General features: G+C 38.1%; 1 non-coding gene across 1 annotated transcript; it reads left to right on the top strand.

Moving 5' to 3' along the window:
• Positions 1 to 9,339: 9,339 nt before the first annotated feature.
• On the top strand, positions 9,340 to 9,446 carry LOC128776747 (U6 spliceosomal RNA). Its single transcript, XR_008421925.1, has one exon. It is a non-coding gene; the product is annotated as a U6 spliceosomal RNA (small nuclear RNA).
• The last annotated feature ends 17,691 nt before the right edge of the window (positions 9,447 to 27,137 follow it).

Below are 27,137 nucleotides of genomic sequence, written 5' to 3'. Positions count from 1 at the left end.
GAAGGAACAATGAAATATTAAAGAAATCCCTTCTATCTCAGCGGGCCTTGGTCTCCTCTTCTGGTTATAAAGAGTCGTCCCTAGGATTTATTAATGGTCCTCCATCCTGACTATTGCCTGGGGTGCTTCTAAAAATTCCAGAGTTGGTACCTTCCTTGAGAAATCCTGATTTAAATGATTGGTCTGAGAAAGCACCTGGGCACGGGGTCATTCTAATGGTGATTCAGGGATAAACGCTATTACATCAGATAATGTCTAGGGTCCTTATAGCACGTGCTGCAACTCTGAAGGAAAAGAAAGCTGTGCATGTTATGCCAAATCTAAATCTCAACTGCAATATGGCAGGTTGTGCGCAGCATAGGCTCTGAGATCAAGTCCACATCCACTTATTTTCTAGTCTCTGTTCTCTCATCTGTAAAATACAGCAGTAGTCCCTGCCTTAGGAAGAATTTATAGGGATTTTTAAAAAAGGAAATACAGTGACTTTTACACAATACTAAGTTATACATATTTATTATGTATTAAACGCTATATGTATAATATATATGCATATAGATACAATATATCATATATGTATATGTGTATACATATTTCAGTAATGTGAGGAATCAGTCTTATCAATTTATGCAATTAAATGGCTGAGCTCATTTTTTATTTATTTATTTATTTATTTATTTATTTATTTATTTTTTAAAATTTACATCCAAATTAATTAGCATAGAGTGCAACAATGATTTCAGGAGTAGATTCTTTAGTGCCCCTTACCCATTTAGCCCATCTCCCCTCCCACAACCCCTCCAGCAACCCTCAGTTTGTTCTCCATATTTATGAGTCTCTTCTGTTTTGTCCCCCTCCCTGTTTTTGTATCATTTTTGTTTCCCTTCCTTTATGTTCATCTGTTTTGTCTCTTAAAGTCCTCATATGAGTGAAGTCATGATTTTTGTTGAGCTCATTTAAAATATAAATGAAATTGAGCTATGTGCACTCTCCTCCCCAAAGTTTACATTTTCTTTCTGATCAAAATCTTGACAGTGTGCTGAAGTAGGAGTGAAATGATATGGTGTCTGATCTGCTTTGAAATTCTTCACAAAGGAAAATGGGAATAGGTAAAATAAATGTGATAAGCTCCTGGCAATGTAGAATCTAAGAGTGTATGGGAGTTTATTGATTCATAATTCTAAATAATTCTAAATATTGTGCTAGTAATTAATCCCACCTTTTGTATTTTTGAAACTTTTCATAAAACTTTTTTTTAAATCTAAAAATACAATAATGTTACAACTGTGCCATAGTCAGATGTATAGACAACATACAAAGAAAACTAGTTTCCATGAGGACCCACAAATTTTGCAGAAGAGGTGGGGGAGGGAAGATTTGTGCACAGAGTTCACAGAAAAGAAAAATATTTTAAAAAGTCACTAAGGAAATCTAGTTTTTGTCTGCTTTGCTGTGTTATTCAGTTTATATTTTATTGAGAAAGAATGTAGAACAAATTGTCCAATCCTTAAGCATATTATACAACAAAATGTGAAAAACAGCACTTCACAATTCTTTCCTGTAGAACTGACTTTCCTGGAAACACCTGAGGCCCCTTTTTATGAAAGGATACTCAGAGAAATCTCCGCTTTTGGTCTGAACTCTTATGAGCAGCTTTAGTTTCTAAGAATGTGTCCTCTTACAACCACAAAAAATCTTGACACCTGTTGATCTAATTGTCTTTACACTGTGCCCCAAATAGCTACAAGGAATCCCTAAAGGAGCCTTGTTCATTCAACAAGAATTTAATAAGCGCCTACCGTGTGTCAGACACTCATCTAGGACTTAATGAACAAAAGACATAATTCCTGCCCCGCCCTAGAATGGAAAGGATGGGTTCTCAGTGTTCCAATTGGTAACTGTGTACCATAAGATTTGCTTTATGAGTTAGTGCTCCATTGTAAGAATTCTTATAATGTTTGTTTTTATTAATTTATTTTGAGAGACAGAGATAGAGAGAGTGAGCAGAGGAGGGGCAGAGAGAAAGGGAGACAGAATCCCAAGCAGGCTCTGCACCATCAGCACAGAGCTTAATGCAGGGCTTAAACCCATGAACCATGAGATCATGACCTGAGCCAAAATCAAGACTTGGGCACTTAACCGAATGAGCTACCAAGAGCCACTAAGATGTCTTTTAAAGAAGGAGTTTTGATAAAAATGAGTTGACGCTATTTAAAAATAGCAAGTCCACTCAAACTCTTTAAGACTGAAAAAGTTATGTCTCAAAAAGCGAAATCAGACTGTCCAAGGTTGCATCTAGCTATTGGCAGGGCCAGGACCAGAATGCAATGCTGCTGATTCCCAAATGCTTACTTTTCCCACTGTCCCACATTCTTCTCTCTCTTCCCTTGGCAGACTGGCCTAGTGGAAGGTCACAGATTTGGAGTGAGAAGTTTCACATCTGTATTACAGAGAATTAATTCCATTTTCCTGGCACTTAGTTTCCTCATTCATAAGATGAGGATACATGTGGTTTGGAGAACAAAATCAGCTAAAGTATTCTGTATACAATCTACATATAAACTGAAAATACCATACAGATGTTAACAATTGTGATCTAAGACCCTAAGTCTTTTCACTGATACTCCTCAAAGCAAAATAGTTGAAGGATAGAGTAGGAAAATAAGGTGTGCCAGTTGGTCAAATTGTTACAGTGGAAGCAAAAAAAAAAAAAATATCTGGGTTGCAAGCTGGCCTTACTGCTTCTTATGTTATGTCAATTGAGAGAAGCCCTATATGTAGAGGCGGAGGCTTGAGCTCTAGAAAGTCAGACACACCCTAGAGCGGTGTCATAATTTGAGCTATACAACTAAGATGAAACAACACAACCTATTTCATTATGCTGCTCTTTGAGATGGTGCTTTTTATTATTATCATTATTTAAATTTTAGTTAGTTAGCAAAAAGAGTAATATTGATTTCAGAAGTAGAATTCAGTGATTCATCATTTACATACAACACCCAGTGATCATCACAAGGGCAATCCTTAGTACCCACCACCCATCTAGCCCATCTCCCACTCACTTCCCTCCATCAACCCTCAGTTTGTTCTCTATTACTAAGAGTCTTTTGTGGTTTGTCACCCTTTCTTCTCTTTCACTCCCCTTCCCATATGTTCTTTATTTTGTTTCTTAAATTCCACATATGAGTTGAATAATATATTTGTCTTTCTCTGATTGACTTATTTTGCTTAGCATAATACATTCTAGCTCCATCCATGTCACTGCAAATGGTAAGATATTATCCTTTCATCAGTTGATGGACATCTGGGCTTTCTCCATAGTTTGGCATTGTCGATAATGTTGCTATAAACATTGGGGTGCAGGTACCCCCTTTTTAATCTGTATCTTGGCATCTTTTGGGTAAATACCTAGTAAAGCAATTTCTGGATCAACTTTTATTATTTGGGGAACTTCCATACTGCTCTCCAGAGTGGCCGTACTAGTTTGCACTCCCACCAGCAGTACAAGAGGGTTCCCCTTTCTCCATATCCTCACCAACACCTGTTGTTTCTTGTGTAGTGAATTTTAGCCATCTGACAGGTGTGAGATGAAATCTCATCATGATTTTGATTTGTATTTCCCTGATGATGAGTGATGTTGAACATCTTTTCATGTGTCTATTAGCCATCTGAATGTCTTCTTTGGAAAAATGTCTATTCATGTCTTCTTCCCATTTCTTAACTGGGTTGTTTGTTTTTTGGGTGTTGAGTTTGATGAGTCCTTTATAGATTTCATATACTAACCCTTTTTCAGACATGTCATTTGAAAATATATTCCCCCATTCCATAGGCTGCTCTTTAGTTTTGTTGATTGTTTCCTTCACTGTGCAGAAGCTTTTTATCTTGATGAAGTCTCAGTAGTTCGTGTTTGCTTTTGTTTCCCTTGCCTTCAGTGACATGTCTAGTAAAAAGTTGCTGCAGCCAAGGTCAAAGACGTTGCTGCCTGTGTTCTACTCTAGGATTTTGATGGTTTCCTGTCTCACAGTTAGGTCTTTCTTCCATTTTGAATTTATTTTGTGTATAGTGTTAGTGGTCTAGTTTCATTCTTCTGCATGTCACCGTCCAGTTTTCCCAGCACCACTTGCAGAAGAGACTGTCTTTATTCCATTGGATATTCTTTCCTGCTTTGTCAAAGATGGGTTGACTATATAGTTGTGGGTCTATTTCTGGATCTTCTTATCTGTTCCGTTGATCTAATGTGTCTGTTTTTGTGCCAGTACCATACTGTCTTAATGACTATAGCTTTGTAATATAGCTTGAAGTCTGGAATCATGATGCTTCCAGTTTTGTTTTGTTTTTTCTTTTTCAGGATTGCTTTGGTTATTTGGGGTCTTTTGTGGTTCCATGCAAATTTTAGGATGTTTGTTCTAGCTCTGTGAAGAATGTTGGTGGTATTTTGATAGGAATTGCATTAAATGTGTAGATTGCTTTGGGTAGTATAGATATTGATATGGTACTTCTAAAGCATTTATTACAGTGTCTAGGACATAGTATATGCTTAATAATGATTAGCTATTATTCTTAACTCTAAAATATTGAAAATAAATCCCACCTCATTGGGTACTCATTAGTATTAAATGAACTAAGGTTAAATTGCACATCCATTAAGTGACTAATGCATGTAAGATATAGAAAATATGTGCTTTCCCTTTCTCTTCCTTTCTCCTGATATGTGAAACCAGATGCAACAATTATAATGACTGGAAAATTGTAAGGGGCATGTCACAAACCCATTTCTCTAAGTCAGTGGCTATAAAATTTTAGTGTATACCATAATCTTCTTGAGATTTATTAAGGAAAGAAAAAGCATCTTTGGTCTCACCTCCTATGGAAAGAGAGCCCAGAAATCTTATTTTTAACAAATTACTCCAGTACAAATAACACAAATGATGAGTTAAGACTTCCTGAGTAGTCTAAGCCCTTGTAATTCAAAAGAGTAGTCCTGTTCCTAACTTGCTGAATCTGCATCACATTTTAACAAGACCCCCAAGTGATTCCTGTACATGTCATAATTGAGACATGTTGGTCAAAGCTTTGTCTCTGGGCCATTAGGTAATGATCACCTGAATTTCCTTACTTCTCTAAGGAAATCTCTTCATTACATTTTATCATAAATGTCAATTTGATGAAAGACTTGTATAAAAACGGGCATATTAAGATATTTCAACATTTCTGCTGAGTTACTATCAGATTTTGTCCATTATTTTGCCCAACATCTTTCATTTAAAGGACTACATGATAAGTTAATTTTACAAGGAAAGTGTCATTTCTAAAATCTCTCTCCTATGATATTTTTTTAATTTTAAAAATGGGAGTGACAAATGATTAAGATTTTTTTCATTGGCTGCTACCTCAAAATTAAATTTTATATTCATTGACCCTAATTCTATTAGCCTAAATTTGGAGTATGTTAACCATTCTTTCCATTACCATAGTTCAGCTTTTCTAGTGCTCTCTTTTTTTTTTAACGTTTATTTATTTTTGAGAGACAGAGTGTGAGCAGGGGAGGGACAGAGAGAGAAAGAGAGAGAGAGAGACAGAATTGGAAACAGTTCCAGGTTCTGAGCTGTCAACACAGAGCTCAATGCAGGGCTCGAACCCACGAACCATGAGATCATGACTTGAGCCAAAGTAAGATGCTTAACCGACTGAGCCACTCAGGCACCCTCCTAGTGGTCTTTAATATTTGTTTTAAACATGGGTATAATTCATGTACTATAAAGTATACAGGCTGATAACATGTTTGCATTTTTACACACCCTTATAACCACCAGCAAGAACAAGATATCAAATATTTTCATGCTCCCATAAGATTGTGCCCCTTCCCAATCAATAGCTCCCAACCCCAACTCCATCATTTGACTTTTGTTACATTGATTAGCTTTGGTCATTCTTGAACTTCCTATAAATAGGATCATAAAGTGCACAATCCTCTGTGTCTGGGTGTCTTGTTTAATATAATGTCTTTGAAGTCCGTCTATGTTATTGTGTTCACCAGTAGTTTGTCTTTTGTATTGTTGTGTATCTTTCCATTGTATAAATATATCACAAATGTATTTATCTATGTTTCTGTCAATAAGCATAAGAGTTGTTTCTCAAAGTAGAAAAAGCTAATATGAACATTTGTATATAATTATGTTGGTGGATATGCATATTTATTTCTACTGGGTATATATCTGGAATGAATTCTTCCTTTAGTAGTCTTCTGTGTACACAAGCAAATTCTTTCTGGATATAGGTGGGATATACATTAGTATTGGAAGAACATTTTTAAAAAGACAAGAAGGAATAAGCGTAAAAGGACAAGAGAATAAAGAAAACAATATAATAGCATTTCAAAGTTAAATATATGCTTTAGTATAGGGGAAGAATACAGGTTAAGGAATATAAGACCCTGGAATTCTTCTACTTTAGACAAGTCACTTCTTTCTGGAGACCTGTTTATTTATCCATTCAATAGATTGGTTGATTGACTAGATGCTCTCAATAATTCTTTCCACCTTGATAATCTGGGAATTTAACAAGAATTTTTTAAGTGAATCATCTGGCAATTTGAAAAAAATATATATATGTGAGTCCTTTCTGATTAATAACTTGTGAAGAGAAGACTTCTAGAACTTTTCCTTTAAATGTTGGAATTGTTTTTCATGGCAGGCCTATTTCATGTTTCTACTCCATCTTGAATCCCTCTCTGAATGAAACGTTGTTGACCTGACTGATCAGAGATTATATATTCATTGAGCCACACTTACTGGAGGATGAGGCCACTATACCCTTATAAGGCAGGAACCAACATTGCCCCATCTCTTTCTCATCTTGTCTTCTGAAAAAATATCCCTTTGGCAGAGCCTCAGTTCTAGGGCAGACTTCCTCCTTGTTAGCCTCCTTCTTCCCACCCCATGTCCTTGGTTGAGTGAATATATTCAGCTTGGTGTCCATTTACATGTTCTTTCCCCTGTAGGCATGCTTTAATCCACAAGTTCCAACATGTAAATTTGGGGGAGATAAGACACCTCACTTCCTCTTTTATTTATCAACTCTAACTCAAAATTATCAGATATCTATATATTAGTGGGTGCTAAATTCTTGGCTATTAACAAAGTATTTTTCTTCCTTTTTTTTTCTTTTGTGCAGTATTCTCTTAGTAAAGAACCCAAGAAGGCAAAAGGATGAAAGGTGGTTAGTTCAGACTCCCTCAACACTTTCAGACGGAGGATACTGAGAGATTACAGAAATCGTATACCCACAGCAGTCAAAGGTTGTGCCAAGAAAAATGAGTTATTAAAACAAGGAGCCATGGGGAGAACCCTGGCCCTGATTGTGGCTGCCAGGGAGACACATTTCATAAACATTCAAACCACAAACCCCATAGTCACAGATCAGAAGGGTTGCTTGGCCTGGGAGGCCAATGGAAATGAAGGTGGAAGTAAATAAATAAACAGGAGCTCTGGGAACCACATCTTATTTCCAGACCCACCTGCTGAAGGGCCTGACCATGTCATGGAGCACTGATCTGGGCAACTGCCACAAGCCCCATGTGAGCTTCTCTCTTTATATAACACATTTACCTACCACAACTGCTTTTATTATAAGGTTTTACATGCCCACTCCACGTGTGAAAAAAAAAAAGACATTTAGAATGATTAAGCCACCTGCCCTAGCATGCACAGTTAGTATGTGGTAAAATCAACTTTCGACTTTGTCTGACTTCAAAGCCCATGACATTTTTGTCATGACCAACTGGTTCCGTCTATCATTCTACAAATAAAGACATCGCAGTCCAAGAAGCTTATGCGAGTTGTCAGAGTCAGGATGAGAATCTGGGACTCCTGACTCACTATTGGGTCAACTCCAGTCCTCCTGCCTTGCCTTGTTTTTTTTTTTTTTTTTTTTTTTTTAAACTGTCAATTGGTTACAATTTTTTTTTTTCAACGTTTTTTATTTATTTTTGGGACAGAGAGAGACAGAGCATGAACGGGGGAGGGGCAGAGAGAGAGGGAGACACAGAATCTGAAACAGGCTCCAGGCTCCGAGCCATCAGCCCAGAGCCTGACGCGGGGCTCGAACTCACGGACCGCGAGATCGTGACCTGGCTGAAGTCGGACGCTTAACCGACTGCGCCACCCAGGCGCCCCTGCCTTGCCTTGTTAATGCCAAAACAAGGAAAGCCCCATGAGGTTTTCAAGACATTTTCTGAAATGTCATGAAGTGATTGTTTTGTCATCTCTCTTTTAAAGACTTGGGTACTGGAGTCATATTGTCTTGATTTGAAGCCTCGCTCTGTCATTTGAAGTTTGACATTAGCAGGTTACGTAGTTTTTCTGCACTTTAGTGTTCTCATTTATAAAATGGGAAAAATGCAGTGTTTTCCTAAGAGATGTTAAGACTAGGGGTGTCTGGGTGGCTCAGTTGGTGAAGAATCTGAATCTTCACTTCAGCTCGGGTCATGATCTCATGGTTGATGGGTTCGAGCTCCACGTTGAGCTCTGCGCTGTCAGCACAGAGCCTGCTTGGGATTCTCTCTGCCCTTCTCTCTGCCCCTCCCCCCTACTGTCTCTATCTCAAAATAAATAAATAAGCTTAAAAAAAAGATGTGTTAAGACTAAATGAGACAATATGTGTAATTAGCTTACCATTGGGTTGAGCATACAATCACCATATCATAAATAATGGCTATTATTATTGGTCTTTCATTTCTGATGCATCCGTAGGCAAGGTGGTTCCACTGAAGCATCAGAGGCTTGGGAACCAGGAGGGTGACTGTGTGTCCCATGATACTCACAGGATTACGTGGCTACACTTCTTTAGGGGCTTGGATCAAATCACTGTTTTACACTAGAGCAAAGAGCCAAAGTATGTCTCAGGCTCATACTTTTCAGACAGGTTAGTTCATTACAATCTGCCAGACTGAGCTGGGCTCCAAGACTCCAGAGATGAAGGTGGCAGAGTGCTCCCTCTCAGATCGGCCAAAGTCCTCTCCACAAATGTGGAATCATTTATAATAATTTATAATAATTCCACTGACAGTGGAATATCATACTCTGTTGAGGAAGACATGAGACCTAATCTGTTTGGTGACATAAGCTCTTTTAGACAGCCCCAAAGGCCACAGCAAGCCTCTTTGCTTTAGCATCTGTTGAATACTCAGGTTGAAAATCCAGCCTGGGACACCAGGGTATAAGAATGAAGGACAGGGAGAGGATTACTTGTCTCTGAGCAAGGCTCTTTTCTAGGCCTTTACTCTCATCCATAAAATGGGTACATTTGTTAGTGTCACTAAGCATTAAAGAGGAACTATCTCTAATGCTCACTTTAGCAGCACATGTATCAAAATTAGAACAAGACAGAGAAGATTAGCATGGCCCCTATGCAAGGATGACACATGAGTTTGTGAAGCATTCCATTGTTTTTAATTGAAAAATAAAATTCATACAGAAAAAAGGAAATACATTTGGCACATAATAATAATAATAATCTTTAAAGTGCAAAAAAGGATGGGTCCATTAGTTTTCTCTGAATTAGATCTCAATTAACTCACTCCAAAACTCTAAAAAAAATCCCATAAGAAAACTGAAACTAAAGCATTGCTACATTGAGGAGCTAAATAGACAGCTTTAACCTCAGAGAAATGTCTGCTTCCCACCCCAACCAGAGCTACAGTGCTGCAGTGGGTGCCAGGGTCCAGAGCCTGTGGTCTCAGAGAGCCGAATCCAAGACAGAATCAGCAGCTCTGGCTACAGCCACAGGGAAGAAAATAGAAATCAGTCCCAGCACTGCCAGAAAAGCACTATACTAATCACCCAAAAGAATATGTGGATTTTCAGGGATCTTGAAGGGGAAAGAAGGAAAGTTAAAGGGATTGGAATTATAGTAATTCTCCTGTGTGTGAGCTCTGGTTCAAAAGTGCCACTTCCTTATGTTGCATTATCATCCTTTTTCTGGAAGGTATGGCTTAGGGAAGCAAGCTTGTGTGTGTGTGTGTGTGTGTGTGTGTGTGTGTGTGTGTACTTCCCCTGGGAAATGACAAATGGGCTAAAGTTGTAGGAACACCAAAGATTAAAAGATGTACTTGGCTATAGGATGTAGGAATGGGATGGGAGTGAAGTGAGGAAAGACTTTACAAGAGAACCACTTTGATTTATAAACATCATCAAAACAGGGACTGGGTTGATCTAATCCATCCTTTTATCTTCAGCATCTAGCACAATGGCATGCAGCAGGTAGTCAGTGAGTATCAAGTGAAAGCACAAATTAATGAAAAGGAGAAGAAGACATTCCAGACACAGGCACACAGGATGTCGGACATCACCCTCCTCCAGTCCAGAGTCTACTTAATAGAGACGAGAATCAATTACCTAAGAGAAGGTGGGATTATCTGCTAGTGTATAGCAAGCATGGGCCTAAACCTTTGCATAGGTGAAGCTGCTTATTGGAAGATGTAACAGGGTCTTTTTACCTTGTATCTCACCAGTCACAGGTGGGCTTCCTCCTCAGGGAAAGGACCAGGCTGGTGGAGAGACCACAAGAGATGAGGTGAAAAGGGAGAGGCTGCCCCTCCCAAGTGCTGCAGGCACAAGAGAACAGTGACCTTTCCCTTAGGTATCGCCACACAAATGTAAAGCCCTGTGCCTGTTAGACTGGTATTAAGAAGAATAGCCCCTTCTTTTTGGGGGGGGATAGGAACAAGCAAGAGCATGTTGAATTAAGGGAAATTTTTAGTTCCAGTATGAGTCAAAGCAGAAAAATGGGGAGAGGAAGATAACAATCCCTCACTATTGGCTTAAGTTGGGCAAAAGTACAGAAGAGAGGAAGACAAAATAGTCCTACATGATGGAGTTCAAGGTATTGTGAATGGGCACTGCTGATGTGGGCAGGGACTAGACCATATCTTACTGATAGTTCTGGAGTTTATTCTGAAGAAAAAGAATTCCAAGCGAAATTTATAACCTAGAGAATGGCTGGATCCTATTTGATTCAGATTCTTATAATGTGGAAGATTCTGAAAATGGCCACAAATTCTTCTAGTTCCTATACGCACACCTCTTTCATCAAGGGGCAGAGTATATTTCCCCCACCCCTCCTACCTGCCTTGAATCTGAATTTGGCCTTCTGCTTGCTTTAACCACTAAGACAGTAGTAAAAATGATATATTTTAAAAAGTTGAAAGTGATTACACATTAGGTCTTTCTCTCTCTTACCATATTCAAAATCCCAAGACTGCCATGGACCTGAGCCTGAACTAGTCTGCTGAAGTAGGAGAAGTCAAGTGGAGGAGACTGAGGCACCAGTGTGAATAGCCTACAACAGTCAGACATGTGAGTGTGACCATCCTAGGTCATCCAGCCACCAGCCAATGCACCAGCTGACCACAGGCCCATGGGCAACCCCAAAAGAGATCAGAAGTGGCTCAGACCAGAAAAAACACACATCCAACTAACAAAATAGGTGAGTGATTTTGTTTAAAAAGATCATGGCTGTAAGCCACTAAGCAGCTAGTATGGAATGTGAGACCTTAATGTCAGCTCTTCTGCACTCATACTAATATAGTATGGAACAATAATAGACAAATAGAGAAACTACAAAAATATCCCAGAAAACAATCTCATTATATATAAAAAAATGTAATATATGACAAAGGTGGTATTTCAAGACTGAACAAAATGATAAATTATTTAATAGTTCTAACACGGTTATCTTTCTAAAGAAAAGTAAGGTTAGATGTCTATCTCATGCCAAAAGTAAAGAAAAAAAAAGTAAATGGATAAACTATTTAAGTGTGAAAAATAGAAAATCAAAGGACCATTTGCGCATACAACATGGGAGTTGGGAAGACCCCAATAAACACAAAAAACCCAGATGTACTCAAAAGAATATGGACATAACTGACCATAAAAAATAATATATATATATATATATATACATATATATATACATATATATGTATATATATATATATATATATCCATTCCAAAGATACTATAAAGTCAATAAAATGGAGAGATGGGGAGTAATAACACAGTTACAGTATCTGTAACATATGAAGTTATTGTGTCTTATCAAAAAATAAAATAGTAAAGTCTACGTATATGTAAATTGCAGAAGAGAAAATTCAAATGTACGTCAAACATAGAAAAAGATGCTCATGTTCATTGGTAGACAGGGAACAATGAAGTATTACCTCATATATCCATTTCCTGCCAAGGCTTAAAAAGTACAGTAACACTGATTGCTGGCAACAATGGAGGCAATGTAGTCACATACATCGCTGTAGACATATTACTTATTACAACCACTTTGTAAAGAAAACTGAAGACATCCATTCAAAATAAAAATGCCCCTTTGATCCAAGAAATCTATTTTAAGCCAGAAATCTCACTTTCAGGAACCTATATCATAGAAATAAAAGGAACTGAATGTAACTGTGTTTATTGCAGCATTGTTTCACAGGGGCAAAAAAATCAGAAATAAGACATATCTATCAATAGAATAAGATTAACTAAATTTTAGTACATTTTTCATGGAAAATAGAGCAGTCATTAAAATGAATTTCAGCTATAACAGTTACTTTGATGGCATTTCTATTAACTAGTGACAATTAAGAAAATAAGATGTACAAAAATATATGGGAGACATAATGCATTTTTTCCTAAAGCAAATAAAGAACTCCCAATTCCTATTTATGTATGTATGTATGTATGTATGTATGTATGTATTTATTTATTTATTATTTTTATTTAAATTTTAGTTAGTTAACATACAGTGCAATATTGGTTTCAAGAGTAGAATTCAGTGACTCATCATACCCAGTGCTCATCACAAGCATCCTCCTTAATACCCATTACCCATGTAGCCCAATTTCTATCTATCTCCCTTCATCAATCCTCAGTTTAAAAGTCTCTTGTGGTTTGTTTTCCTCTCTTCTCTTCCCCCCACACTTCCCACATATTCATTTGTTTGTTTTCTTAAATTGCACATATGAGTGAAATCGTATATTTATCTTTCTCTAATTTTGCTTAACATCATACATTCTAGCTCCATTCATGTCATTGCAAATGGTAAGACTTCATTCCTTTTGATGGCTGAGTAATATTCCATTGTTTGTGTGTATGTATATATATACATACACATACATACGCATACTATACATACACATACTATATCTTTATCCATTCATCAGCCTATGGACATTTGGGCTCTCTCCATATTTTGGCTATTGTCAATAATGCTGCTGTAAACATTGGGATGCAGGTATCCCTTTGAATCTGTATTTCAGAACCTTTTGAGTCAATACCTAAATTGCAATTGCTGGACCATAGGATAGTTCTATTTTTAGCTTTTGGAGAACCTCCACACTGCTTCTAGAGTGGCTGCACCAGTTTGCATTCCCACCAGCAGTGCAAGAAGGCTCCCCTTTCTCTGCATCCTCACCAACACCTGTTGTTTCCAGAGTTGTTAATTTTGGCCATTCTGACAGGTGTGAGGTGGTATCTCATTGTGGTTTTGATTTGTATTTCCTTGATGATGAGTGATGTTGAGTATATTTTCATGTGTCTGTTAGACATCTGGATGTCTTCTTGGGAAAAATGTCTATTCATGTCTTCTTCCCACTTCTTAACTGGGTTGTTTGTTTTTGGGTATTGGGTTTGACAAGTTCTTTATAGATTTTTATATTTATAAATTAATATCTATATTTCTATAAATGGTTACAGAAACATAGAGAAACTATGCATAAAATGATACATTTATGTTAGGCTGAGTTAAGGGAGAGTGGATGAGGCAAATGTGTGGCAAGAAAAGCAGCAGAAATTGAAAATAAAAATAGGAGAATGGGAGAAAAGATGACACAGTAAAACAACATATATAGTGTAATCCCACTTGGGTAAAATGTCACTTTAGAAATTACATATTATATGTATTATACATATAATGTTATTACGGAATATCATATATAATTAATATAATGTTTCTTATAAATATACATCTCTATATATTATATAGATTCTGGTTTAAACCAGAATGGAGATGATGAAGGAGTAGGAAGTGATCAACTCTGAATATACACTAAAAGAGAGACAAAAATATGTGCTGAAGGATTTGGTGTGGCATTTCTCCTTGGGGAGAAAGAAAGGATACATAGGCAGCTACAAGATTTGCAGAAGCTGAGTCAATGGCATGATGGGATTTCCATAAGCTAAGAAGGGGCAGAGCACAAGTAGAGTCAGTTTGGAGGAGAACATTAAGATTTCTGTGTCAGACATGGTAAATTTTATGATACAGGCAAAGAGTGATGATTACTACACATTAAAATATGCAAGTTTGATATTCAGGCAAAGATTCAGTCTGTAGGTATAAATTTGGGAGTCAGAAACCTAGAGACTTTCTGTGACTTAGTACTGAATGATATCTCCAAGAGAATAATGGGTTGGAAATGAGGTCCAGGGACTAAACCCAGGATGAAAATATCCATGACACATGTTATATATTCATTATATATATATATATATATATATATATATATATATATATATATATATTTTAAAAAAGAGCAAGTTTCAAAGTAATGTGTACAGTATGATTCTGTTTGGCTTAAAATAAGATGAATTAAAGACTTATTGTATATATGTATATAAACACAGTGGGGAAAAATGGTAGGATACACATGAGCTTATTAACACTGGCTGCCTCAGGAACATGGAAATGTAGGTATCACTGTGGAGAGGATCATTGGTTAGGCCATTATACATCTTTGCCTTTGTCTTTAATTTTTACTTATTATAACAGGTAATTATGATTTATAAAACCTTAAATGAAGAAAACAAAAGTTTTCTTCCCACCAAAATGGTAATTTCTGATTTCTCTCTAGGTGGGTAGAATACTAATCCAAGTTCTCTGCCAAGCCCTGTGCAAACATTCACACCAAACCAGAACAGTAAAAAGGCTTCTTTCTGTTATGCAATTGCATTACCTATCAGCCAGAGAGTCCAAAGAAGGAAGCTGGTATTGAACCTTTGCCTTGAGCAAGAGCATAGCTTCAGGAAAGGGTTCAGCTAATCTTCTCTGGCTGTGGTTAACTGAGCTGGAGAAGAGGAGCATTCTTCTGAGATCTCTGGGATGAAAATGGGAAAAACATATACATATAGAAAGGAAGGTTCAAATGGAAAACATAAAAAGAGAACAGCAGCAAAAGCAGGGTCCCACATGCTGGATTGGAACTGGAGGAAAGATCTACATTTCCACTGGTTTCAGGAGCAATTACTGAGTTACAAACAGATGTTAACTATACAAGATATTTAATGAGAGCATTGGCTCTGGACTCACATTGACTTTATTCTAGCTCCAGCTCTGTTAATTCATTTCTTCACCTAGGGTAAGTTACCCCATACTCCTGAATCTCCTGACTTTATTCTAGCTCCAGCTCTGTTAATTCATTTCTTCACCTAGGGTAAGTTACCCCATACTCCTGAATCAAGATATTTAATGAGAGCATTGGCTCTGGACTCACATTGACTTTATTCTAGCTCCAGCTCTGTTAATTCATTTCTTCACCTAGGGTAAGTTACCCCATACTCCTGAATCTCAGTCAACTCATATAAAAATGGTGTGATGATGAGAGGCACCTGGATGGCTCAGTCGATTAGGCGTCCAACTCTTTATTTTGGCTCAGGTCATGATCTCATTTATGTGTGTGTGTGTGTATGTGTATAACAGAATATTACTCAGCCATGAAAAAAAAATGAAATCTTGCCATCTGCAATAACGTGGATGGAACTAGAGTATTATGCTAAGAGAAATAAGTCAGAAAAAGACAAATACCATGTGATTTCACCCATATGTGGAATTTAACAACAACAACAACAAAAAAAAAAACCAGATGAATATAGGGGAAGGGAAGGAAAAATGAAATAAGATAAATACAGAGAGGTAGGCAAACCATAAAAGGATCTTAACTATAGAGACCAAACTGAGGGTTGCTGGAGGGGAGGTGGTAGGAGGACGGGCTAAATGGGTGATGGGCATTAAGGAGGGCACTTGTTTATATGAGCAGTGGGTATTTTATCAAAGTGATGAAGCACTAAATTCTACTCCTGAAACCAATACTACACCATATGTTAACTAATTCAAACTTAAATAAAACACTGGAAAGAAAAAAATAAGACAATCCTTATAAAATACCTAATTTAATGCCTGGTATATAGCAAGCATATAATAAATGTTTGCCTTATCATCATCATCATCATCTTCTTCTTCTTCTTCATCATCATCATCATCATCAACATCATCATTCCCTCCATCTCAGTATAATCAATTCAGTTAATTTTGTGGGTTGAACTGTGTTTACCAAAAATGCATTTTAATATCCTAATACCTGTCATCCATGAATATGACCTTATTTAGAAATACAATCTTTGTAGATGTAATCAAGTTAAGATGAAGTGACACTGGGTCAGAGTGAGCCCTAATCCAATCCTAATTCAAAGAGGATAGTTTGGACACAGAGACACAGGAATAATGATGTGGAAAGATGAAGACAGAGATCAGAGTGGTACAGTTACAAGCCAAAGAATACCAGGAACTGAGCAATCACCAGAAGCTAGGAGAGAGGCAGGAAGCAAACTCCCTTAGAGCCTCCAGAAGGAATTGACCATACCAACACTTTGACTTTAGACTTCTAGCCTCTGGAACTGTGAGACAATAATTTCTGCTGTGTAAGCCACCAAGTTAAGTTTGTGGTAATTTCCTATGGCAGCCATAGGAGATTAATATAGTTAAAGGTATGGAAGCAACTGGTGAACTTTGCTAGAAGCAGCCTCCACATCACAGAAATCATATTATTCTGAAGATTTATTAGTCTTATGAATTTGGACATGTTGATTACTGAACATAAAATGGAATATTCCTTCATCTCTTCTATTCAGTGGAACCTCAGGTAGCTTGCAGACTTTGTAATAAGTTAAAGAAGACGGAGACACCCGCAGTCTTTCCTGGGAAACAAACTCTTCAGGCTTAGTAAGCATTAAATAAGTATCTGTGGAACAGAATTGTCTGAACTGAATACCAACATAGAACAATGTCTTCTTTGGAGTCCCTGAATGACCATTAAAAAAATAAAGCTAAAAGCCTGTTTTTTTCAGAAAACATAACAAAAAAAAATAGATATCAATGCTTATACTTACTATATGCCATTGATTATTCTAAGTATTTGCATTTACTAACCTATTTAATTTACATTATAACACTATTTAATAGAAATAAAGAACCAATTACTTTTACTTAGAGTAAAAGTAAAATTACTTTTACTTATAGTAAAATGGTATTACAGAAATGAACCTTAGAACGTACCTAAAATATGCAATTAATGCAGACCATCAAAGATTCACGTTCCCTTTCTATGGTACAGAGTTGTTGCCAGGAAGTCATTGCCAAGACAGGGATTATATTTTCCAACTCCCTTACATTTACTCTACGTGGGCCCTGGTACTCACTTTGGCCAATAAGAGCAGAAGTGATATGTGTCAATTACAGGCCAAGGAATTAAAATAAATGGCATGCATTCACACTTCCTCCCTTCCACCTCACTGGAAGCCCAGTGATGAGTAGGGGGCACTTTCTAAGCTGCAAGACGCCTACATCCCTGTGCTGTTCATTGGAGGCACCCAGGAGGGCTGCTCCCCTGGGAATGTCAACATTGCTAAGCCACCCTGGGATTCTTTATTATAGCATGCATCCCACCCTGAATTATAATTATTATTTTCATCATTAGAATTATTATGACTTTTCAGTTTTAAAAGAAAGGAATGGACACTCGAAACTCCACTGTTACACTGAAGCCATCCCAACCAAAGAAACTTTGCAGCTTGTGAACTCACTACAATGTCTCTAATGTCTAAAGTTTAGGACAAGAGAAAAATCTTTCTTGATGCATTTGTCCATTTTCTTTCCAATCCCCTTCCAAACAACAGAGTGAAGTGCCTATTTTCCCTGAAGTGCTTGGAAATGACACTTTTGTTGAAGATTGCTGGTTTTCAGATTATGATTCTCAGCTGTAGATAAGGTAGCAGCTAGACCTAACTGATGAAGCTTATCGAGCCCTTATATCTGGGAAACTAATGTGTCATAAACAATTTGGGAACATGTTCACATCACTGAATGGCTAAGTAGATGAAAAACTTCCTCTTCTCAGACAGCAATGTAGGTTCACAATTTTGCAATGTTCTCTGGAAAGAAACAGAAATGAGTATTGGGTACCATTTTGGAGAGGATCCCCAAAAGCTGATCTCTTCTCCTAATCTTAGCTCACTGAAACTCGTAAGAGGGCATTTTCTCAATATTTCATCAGTCCATTGTCCCCAGGGTAATATATTGGGTGTTATTTGATTTTTTTCTCCTAAATCTATGAGCTTGTTTTATAGACTCAAAATTTGCATCTAAGTCAAGGTGGTTGTATAGCACAATTTGCTGTAAGTACAAAAAAGAGTTCCCTTTCCTTTTATCATTCATCATCCACTGTCACAACTACTTAAGTCTGCCACTATAGCATAAAAGTAGTTACAGTCAGTATGTAAATAAGTGGGCATAGTTGTGTTTCAATAAAACTTTATTTACAAAAGAAATCCGTTTATTTATAAAACAATCATTTCTTTTTTTTTTCCAATATATGAAATTTATTGTCAAATTGGTTTCCATACAACACCCAGTGCTCATCCCAAAAGGTGCCCTCCTCAATACCCATCACCCACCCTCCCCTCCCTCCCACACCCCATCAACCCTCAGTTTGTTCTCAGGTTTTCACAGTCTCTTATGCTTTGGCTCTCTCCCACTCTAACCTCCTTTTTGTTTTTCCCTTCCCTTCCCCCATGGGTTTCTGTTAAGTTTCTCAGGATCCACATAAGAGTGAAACCATATGGTATCTGTCTTTCTCTGTATGGCTTATTTCACTTAGCATCACACTCTCCAGTTCCATCCACGTTGCTACAAAAGGCCATATTTCATTCTTTCTCATTGCCACGTAGTATTCCATTGTGTATATAAACCACAATTTCTTTATCCATTCATCAGTTGATGGACATTTAGGCTCTTTCCATAATTTGGCTATTGTTGAGAGTGCTGCTATAAACATTGGGGTATAAGTGCCCCTATGCATCAGTACTCCTGTATCCCTTGGGTAAATTCCTAGCAGTGCTATTGCTGGGTCATAGGGTAGGTCTATTTTTAATTTTCTGAGGAACCTCCACACTGCTTTCCAGAGCGGCTGCACCAATTTGCATTCCCACCAACAGTGCAAGAGGGTTCCCGTTTCTCCACATCCCTGCCAGCATCTATAGTCTCCTGATTTGTTCATTTTGGCCACTCTGACTGGCGTGAGGTGATATTTGAGTGTGGTTTTGATTTGCATTTCCCTGATAAGGAGCGACGTTGAACATCTTTTCATGTGCCTGTTGGCCATCCGGATGTCTTCTTTAGAGAAGTGTCTATTCATGTTTTCTGCCCATTTCTTCACTGGGTTATTTGTTTTTCGGGTGTGGAGTTTGGTGAGCTCTTTATAGATTTTGATAACTAGCCCTTTGTCCGATATGTCATTTGCAAATATCTTTTCCCATTCCGTTGGTTGCCTTTTAGTTTTGTTGGTTGTTTCCTTTGCTGTGCAGAAGCTTTTTATCTTCATAAGGTCCCAGTAATTCACTTTTGCTTTTAATACCCTTGCCTTTGGGGATGTGTCGAGTAAGAGATTGCTACGGCTGAGGTCAGAGAGGTCTTTTCCTGCTTTCTCCTCTATGGTTTTGATGGTTTCCTGTCTCACATTCAGGTCATTTATCCATTTTGAGTTTATTTTTGCGAATGGTGTGAGAAAGTGGTCTAGTTTCAACCTTCTGCATGTTGCTGTCCAGTTTCCCCAGCACCATTTGTTAAAGAGACTGTCTTTTTTCCATTGGATGTTCTTTCCTGCTTTGTCAAAGATGAGTTGGCCATACGTTTGTGGGTCTAGTTCTGGGGTTTCTATTCTATTCCATTGGTCTATGTGTCTGTTTTTGTGCCAATACCATGCTGTATTGATGATGACAGCTTTGTAGTAGACGCTAAAGTCTGGGATTGTGATGCCTCCTGCTTTGGTCTTCTTCTTCAAAATTACTTTGGCTATTCGGGGCCTTTTGTTGTTCCATATGAATTTTAGGATTGCTTGTTCTAGTTTCGAGAAGAATGCTGGTGCAATTTTGATTGGGATTGCATTGAATGTGTAGATAGCTTTGGGTAGTATTGACATTTTGACAATATTTATTCTTCCAATCCATGAGCAGGGAATGTCTTTCCATTTCTTTATATCTTCTTCAATTACCTTCATAAGCTTTCTATAGTTTTCAGCATACAGATCTTTTACATCTTTGGTTAGATTTATTCCTAGGTATTTTATGCTTCTTGGTGCAATTGTGAATGGGATCAGTTTCTTTATTTGTCTTTCTGTTGCTTCATTGTTAGTGTATAAGAATGCAACTGATTTCTGCACATTGATTTTGTATCCTGCAACTTTGCTGAATTCATGTATCAGTTCTAGCAGACTTTTGGTGGAGTCTATCGGATTTTCCATGTATAATATCATGTCATCTGCAAAAAGCGAAAGCTTGACTTCACCTTTGCCAATTTTGATGCCTTTGATTTCCTTTTGTTGTCTGATTGCTGATGCTACCACTTCCAGCACTATGTTAAACAACAGCGGTGAGAATGGGCATCCCTGTCGTGTTCCTGATCTCAGGGAAAAAGCTCTCAGTTTTTCCCCATTGAGGATGATGTTAGCTGTGGGCTTTTCATAAATGGCTTTTATGATCTTTAAGTATGTTCCTTCTATCCCGACTTTCTCAAGGGTTTTTATTAAGAAAGGGTGCTGGATTTTGTCAAAGGCCTTTTCTGCATCGATTGACAGGATCATATGGTTCTTCTCTTTTTTTTTGTTAATGTGATGTATCACATTGATTGATTTGCGAATGTTGAACCAGCCCTGCATCCCAGGAATGAATCCCACTTGATCATGGTGAATAATTCTTTTTATATGCTGTTGAATTCTATTTGCTAGTATCTTATTGACAATTTTTGCATCCATATTCATCAGGGATATTGGCCTGTAGTTCTCTTTTTTTACTGGGTCTCTGTCTGGTTTAGGAACCAAAGTAATACTGGCTTCATAGAATGAGTCTGGAAGTTTTCCTTCCCTTTCTATTTCTTGAAATAGCTTGAGAAGGATAGGTATTATCTCTGCTTTAAACGTCTGGTAGAACTCCGCTGGGAAGCCATCTGGTCCTGGACTCTTATTTGTTGGGAGATTTTTGATAACCAATTCAATTTCTTCGCTGGTTATGGGTCTGTTCAAGCTTTCTATTTCCTCCTGATTGAGTTTTGGAAGAGTGTGGGTGTTTAGGATTTTGTCCATTTCTTCCAGGTTGTCCAATTTGTTGGCATATAATTTTTCATAGTATTCCCTGACAATTGTTTGTATTTCTGAGGGATTGGTTGTAATAATTCCATTTTCATTCATGATTTTATCTATTTGGGTCATCTCCCTTTTCTTTTTGAGAAGCCTGGCTAGAGGTTTGTCAATTTTGTTTATTTTTTCAAAAAACCAACTCTTGGTTTCGTTGATCTGCTCTACAGTTTTTTTAGATTCTATATTGTTTATTTCTGCTCTGATCTTTATTATTTCTCTTCTTCTGCTGGGTTTAGGCTGCCTTTGCTGTTCTGCTTCTATTTCCTTTAGGTGTACTGTTAGATTTTGTATTTGGGATTTTTCTTGTTTCTTGAGATAGGCCTGGATTGCAATGTATTTTCCTCTCAGGACTGCCTTCGCTGCGTCCCAAAGCGTTTGAATTGTTGTATTTTCATTTTCATTTGTTTCCATATATTTTTTAATTTCTTCTCTAATTGCCTGCTTGACCCACTCATTCTTTAGTAGGGTGTTATTTAACCTCCACGCTTTTGGAGGTTTTCCAGACTTTTTCCTGTGGTTGATTTCAAGCTTCATAGCATTGTGGTCTGAAAGTATACATGGTATAATTTCAATTCTTGTAAACTTATGAAGGGCTGTTTTGTGACCCAGTATATGATCTATCTTGGAGAATGTTCCATGTGCACTCGAGAAGAAAGTATATTCTGTTGCTTTGGGATGCAGAGTTCTAAATATATCTGTCAAGTCCATCTGATCCAATGTATCATTCAGGGCCCTTGTTTCTTTATTGACCGTGTGTCTAGATGATCTATCCATTTCTGTAAGTGGAGTGTTAAAGTCCCCTACAATTACCACATTCTTATCAATAAGGTTGCTTATGTTTATGAGTAATTGTTTTATATATTTGGGGGCTCCGGTATTCAGCGCATAGACATTTATAATTGTTAGCTCTTCCTGATGGATAGACCCTGTAATTATTATATAATGCCCTTGTTCATCTCTTGTTACAGTCTTTAATTTAAAGTCTAGTTTGTCTGATATAAGTATGGCTACTCCAGCTTTCTTTTGGCTTCCAGTAGCATGATAAATAGTTCTCCATCCCCTCACTCTCAATCTAAAGATGTCCTCAGGTCTAAAATGAGTCTCTTGTAGACAGCAAATAGATGGGTCTTGTTTTTTTTATCCATTCTGATACTCTATGTCTTTTGGTTGGCGCATTTAATCCATTTACATTCAGTGTTATTATAGAAAGATACGGGTTTAGAGTCATTGTGATGTCTGTATGTTTTATGCTTGTAGTGATGTCTCTGGTACTTTGTCTCACAGGATCCCCCTTAGGATCTCTTGTAGGGCTGGTTTAGTGGTGACAAATTCCTTCAGTTTCTGTTTGTTTGGGAAGACCTTTATCTCTCCTTCTATTCTAAATGACAGACTTGCTGGATAAAGGATTCTCAGCTGCATATTTTTTCTGTTTAGCACACTGAAGATCTCGTGCCAATCCTTTCTGGCCTGCCAAGTTTCAAAAGAGAGATCAGTCACGAGTCTTATAGGTCTCCCTTTATATGTGAGGGCACGTTTATCCCTTGCTGCTTTCAGAATTTTCTCTTTATCCTTGTATTTTGCCAGTTTCACTATGATATGTCGTGCAGAAGATCGATTCAAGTTACGTCTGAAGGGAGTTCTCTGTGCCTCTTGGATTTCAATGCCTTTTTCCTTCCCCAGTTCAGGGAACTTCTCAGCTATTATTTCTTCAAGTACCCCTTCAGCACCTTTCCCTCTCTCTTCCTCCTCTGGGATACCAATTATGCGTATATTATTTCTTTTTAGTGTATCACTTAGTTCTCTAATTTTCCCCTCATACTCCTGGATTTTTTTATCTCTCTTTTTCTCAGCTTCCTCTTTTTCCATAACTTTATCTTCTAGTTCACCTATTCTCTCCTCTGCCTCTTCAAGCCGAGCCGTCGTGGTTTCCATTTTGTTTTGCATTTCGTTTAAAGCGTTTTTCAGCTCCTCGTGACTGTTCCTTAGTCCCTTGATCTCTGTAGCAAGAGATGCTCTGCTGTCCTCTATACTGTTTTCAAGCCCAGCGATTAATTTTATGACTATTATTCTAAATTCACTTTCTGTTATATTATTTAAATCCTTTTTGATCAGTTCATTAGCTGTTGTTATTTCCTGGAGATTCTTCTGAGGGGAATTCTTCCGTTTGGTCATTTTGGAGAGTCCCTGGAGTGGTGAGGAACTGCAGGGCACTTCCCCTGTGCTGTGGTGTATAACTGGAGTTGGTGGGCGGGGCCACAGTCAGTCCTGATGTCTGCCCCCAGCCCCCCGCTGGGGCCACAGGCAGACTGGTGTGTGCCTTCTCTTCCCCTCTCTTAGGGGCGGGATTCACTGTGGGGTGGCGTGGCCCGTCTGGGCTACTTGCACACTGCCAGGCTTGTGGTGCTGGGGATCTGGCGTATTAGCTGGGGTGGGTAGGCGAGGTGCATGGGGGCAGGAGGGGCAGGCTTAGCTCGCTTGTCCTTAGGTGATCCACTTCAGGAGGGGCCCTGTGGCAGCGGGAGGGAGTCAGATCCGCTGCCGGAGGTTTGGCTCCGCAGAAGCACAGAGTTGGGCGAGCAAGTTCCCTGGCAGGAACCGGTTCTCTTTGGGATTTTGGCTGGGGGATGGGCGGGGGAGATGGCGCTGGCGAGCGCCTTTGTTCCCCGCCAAGCTGAGCTCTGCTGTCCGGGGGCTCAGCAGCTCTCCCTCCCTTCGTCCTCCAGCCTTCCCGCTTTCTGAGCAGAGCTGTTAACTTATGACCTCCCAGACGCTAAGTCGCGCTTGCTGTCGGAACACAGTCCTTCCGGCCCCTCCGCTTTTGCCAGTCAGACTCGGGGGCTCTGCTTGGCCGGCGAGCCGCCCCTCCGCCCCGGCTCCCTCCCGCCAGTCCGTGGAGCGCACACCGCCTCTCCGCCCTTCCTACCCTCTTCCGTGGGCCTCTCGTCGGCGCTTGGCTCCGGAGACTCCGTTCTGCTAATCCTCTGGCGGTTTTCTGGGTTCTTTAGGCAGGTGTAGGTGGAATCTTAGTGATCAGCAGGATGTGCGGTGAGCCCAGTGTCCTCCTACGCTGCCATCTTCCTATACCTCTCAAAGCAATCATTTCAAAGACAGGGAAAATTAAGTGCAACAAATCTGTGGCATTAATGTGAGTGGCACATTCAGGGGGAAAAAATATCAATTGATCAGACATTAATGAACAAGGAGGATAACCATATGAGAAGTCGAAGAAGTATCAGGGCAGAACATGCTAGGCAACAATTTAGCTTTAAGTTTTTGTGATTCTGATGCATAGTGAGTAAAAGAAAGAAATCAAGGCAGATTACTAAACATTTCACTTGAGAAACAAGGTGGGAGATAGGAAAATTTTGGGAAACAGAGCTCAAAAATTCTAAATTCTATTTTGGCCAGCACATGATTTGTAAGCCATTTTCCCTGCAAAAGCTGGAATGGTAAATTTGTTCAGTCTTAAATTCTCACTCTCATAATTGTATATCACAATTATCTGTCCTGGAATAAAGGGTAAAATTTACTATAGACAGAATCGGGTTGGAATGTCAACTCTCAAACTGTCTAGCTGTGTGAATCAGGGAAACCATTCTCTCTTATCCTCTATTTTCTCATCTAGGAAACAAGTTTATTATTATTCACATCACAGAGTTGTTACGAAGAAAAGTTCTTAATGAAGGATCTGGCATAAAGTAGGTTCTCCATAAAAATTGTCCCTTCCTCCTCATTTATTTATTTACTCAATAAACATTTATTGCATTTTATGCCAAGTATGTGTCAGGCATTGTTCCAAGCACTGGGATAGAGATGTGAGCAAGAATAATAAATCTCAGCCTTCGTGAACCACACAAGCATTTTTGTTGGATGTATTTGGATATGGATGTAAGTATCTATATATGTATATACAGACCAGTTATTCCCAACATGGGTTATTTTGCCCCTAAGAAGATATTTGATAATGTCTGGAGATATTTTTGGTTGTCATATTAGGGGAAGATGCTATCAGCTAGTTGGGAGAGGCCGGGGATGCTGCTAAACTTGCTATGAGGCACAGAATAGCCTAACCCACATTAAGAAGTATTTAGCCCAAACTGCCAATAACATGGTGAGAAACCCTGATATAAGGATGTGTGTGTGTGTGTGTGTGTGTGTGTGTGTGCGTGTGTGTGTGTGTTAAAAAAAAAAAAAACAGTATAGGGACACCTGGCTGGCTCAGTCAGTAGAACATGTGACTTTTGATCTCAGGATTGTAAATTCAAGCCCCACATTGGGTGTAGAGATTACTTAACAACAAAATCTTAAAACACACACACACATACAGATACACATACATACACACACAAAGTATAAAGAAGAGTACAGAAGAGAAAGTTGTGTTTTAGAATCATAATTGAAGAGGAACCCTGAATAAAATAAAAGCTTGGTCTCAATAATATCTGAGAAAAGAATTTCCCAAATAGAAGGACTGACGAGGAGTTATAACTGACCATCACAAATTAAAAAAAAAATTGACTTCAGCTGTAAGTGAGAATTTAAAGTCAGTCATTAATTTTGCTTTAATCTTCAAGACTTTATGCACTTCATTATATTGTCATATTATGAGCTATGATGAGGAAGACAGTTTTTGAAGTTGAATAGACTTAGGACTAAATCCTGGATTTATAACTCATTACATAATCTTGAGAAATCTCACTTAATATATTATAGTGCTGGTTTCTTATCTGTAAAATAAGATCAATAATAGAAAATATATAAAACAGAATTATTTCAAAAATTAAATGAAATATCCTATTTAAAATGCCTACGTAAAACCCTCTTGAGCTTTTCATAGGAATGCAAACTGGTGCAGCCATCTGGAAAATGGTATGGAGATTCCTCAAAAAGTTAAAAATAAAACCACCTTTTGATCTAGTAATCACGCTACTGGATATTTACCTCCAAAATACAAAAACACTAACTCAAAGAGATACATGCACTCCCATGTTTATTGAAGCACTATTTACAATAGCCAAATTATGAGAGCAACCAAACTGTCCATCAACAGATGAATGGGTAAAGAAGTGGTATATGTACACAGTGGAATATTATTCATCCATAAAAAGAATGGAATCTTGCCATTCACAACAACATGGATGGAGCTAAAGAGTATAATGCTAAGTGAAATAAGTCAGTCAGAAAAATACAAATACCATATAAATTCACTCATGCTTAGAATTTAAGAAGCAAAGCAAATGAGCAAAGGAAAAAGAGAGAGAGAAGTCAAGAAACAGGCTCTAAACTATAGAGAACAAACTGATGGTTACCAGAGGGTACATGGATAGGAGGAATGGGTGAAACAGGTGATGGAGATTAGGAGGGCATGTGTCCTGATAAGCACTGGGTGATATAAGGAATTGTTGAATCACTATATTGAATGCCTGAAACTAATGTAACACTGTATGTCAACTATACTGGAATTAAAATTTTTAAAAGACTTCTAAAAAATAAAAAAAATAAAATGCCTATATCACTATCTGACACACGGTAGGAATTCAATAAACAATCATCTGCCTCCTAACCAATTATCTTGGAAATGAGAGTGAAGAAAGGGATGACCCAATGCCTCCTGGCTTTTTCTATCTAC

The sequence above is a fragment of the Panthera pardus genome, unplaced genomic scaffold (assembly GCF_024362965.1).
Source record: "Panthera pardus isolate Hobbes unplaced genomic scaffold, ASM2436296v1 HiC_scaffold_13, whole genome shotgun sequence".
Taxonomy (NCBI): domain Eukaryota; kingdom Metazoa; phylum Chordata; class Mammalia; order Carnivora; family Felidae; genus Panthera; species Panthera pardus.
This window is presented reverse-complemented; position numbering and strand designations above follow the sequence as displayed.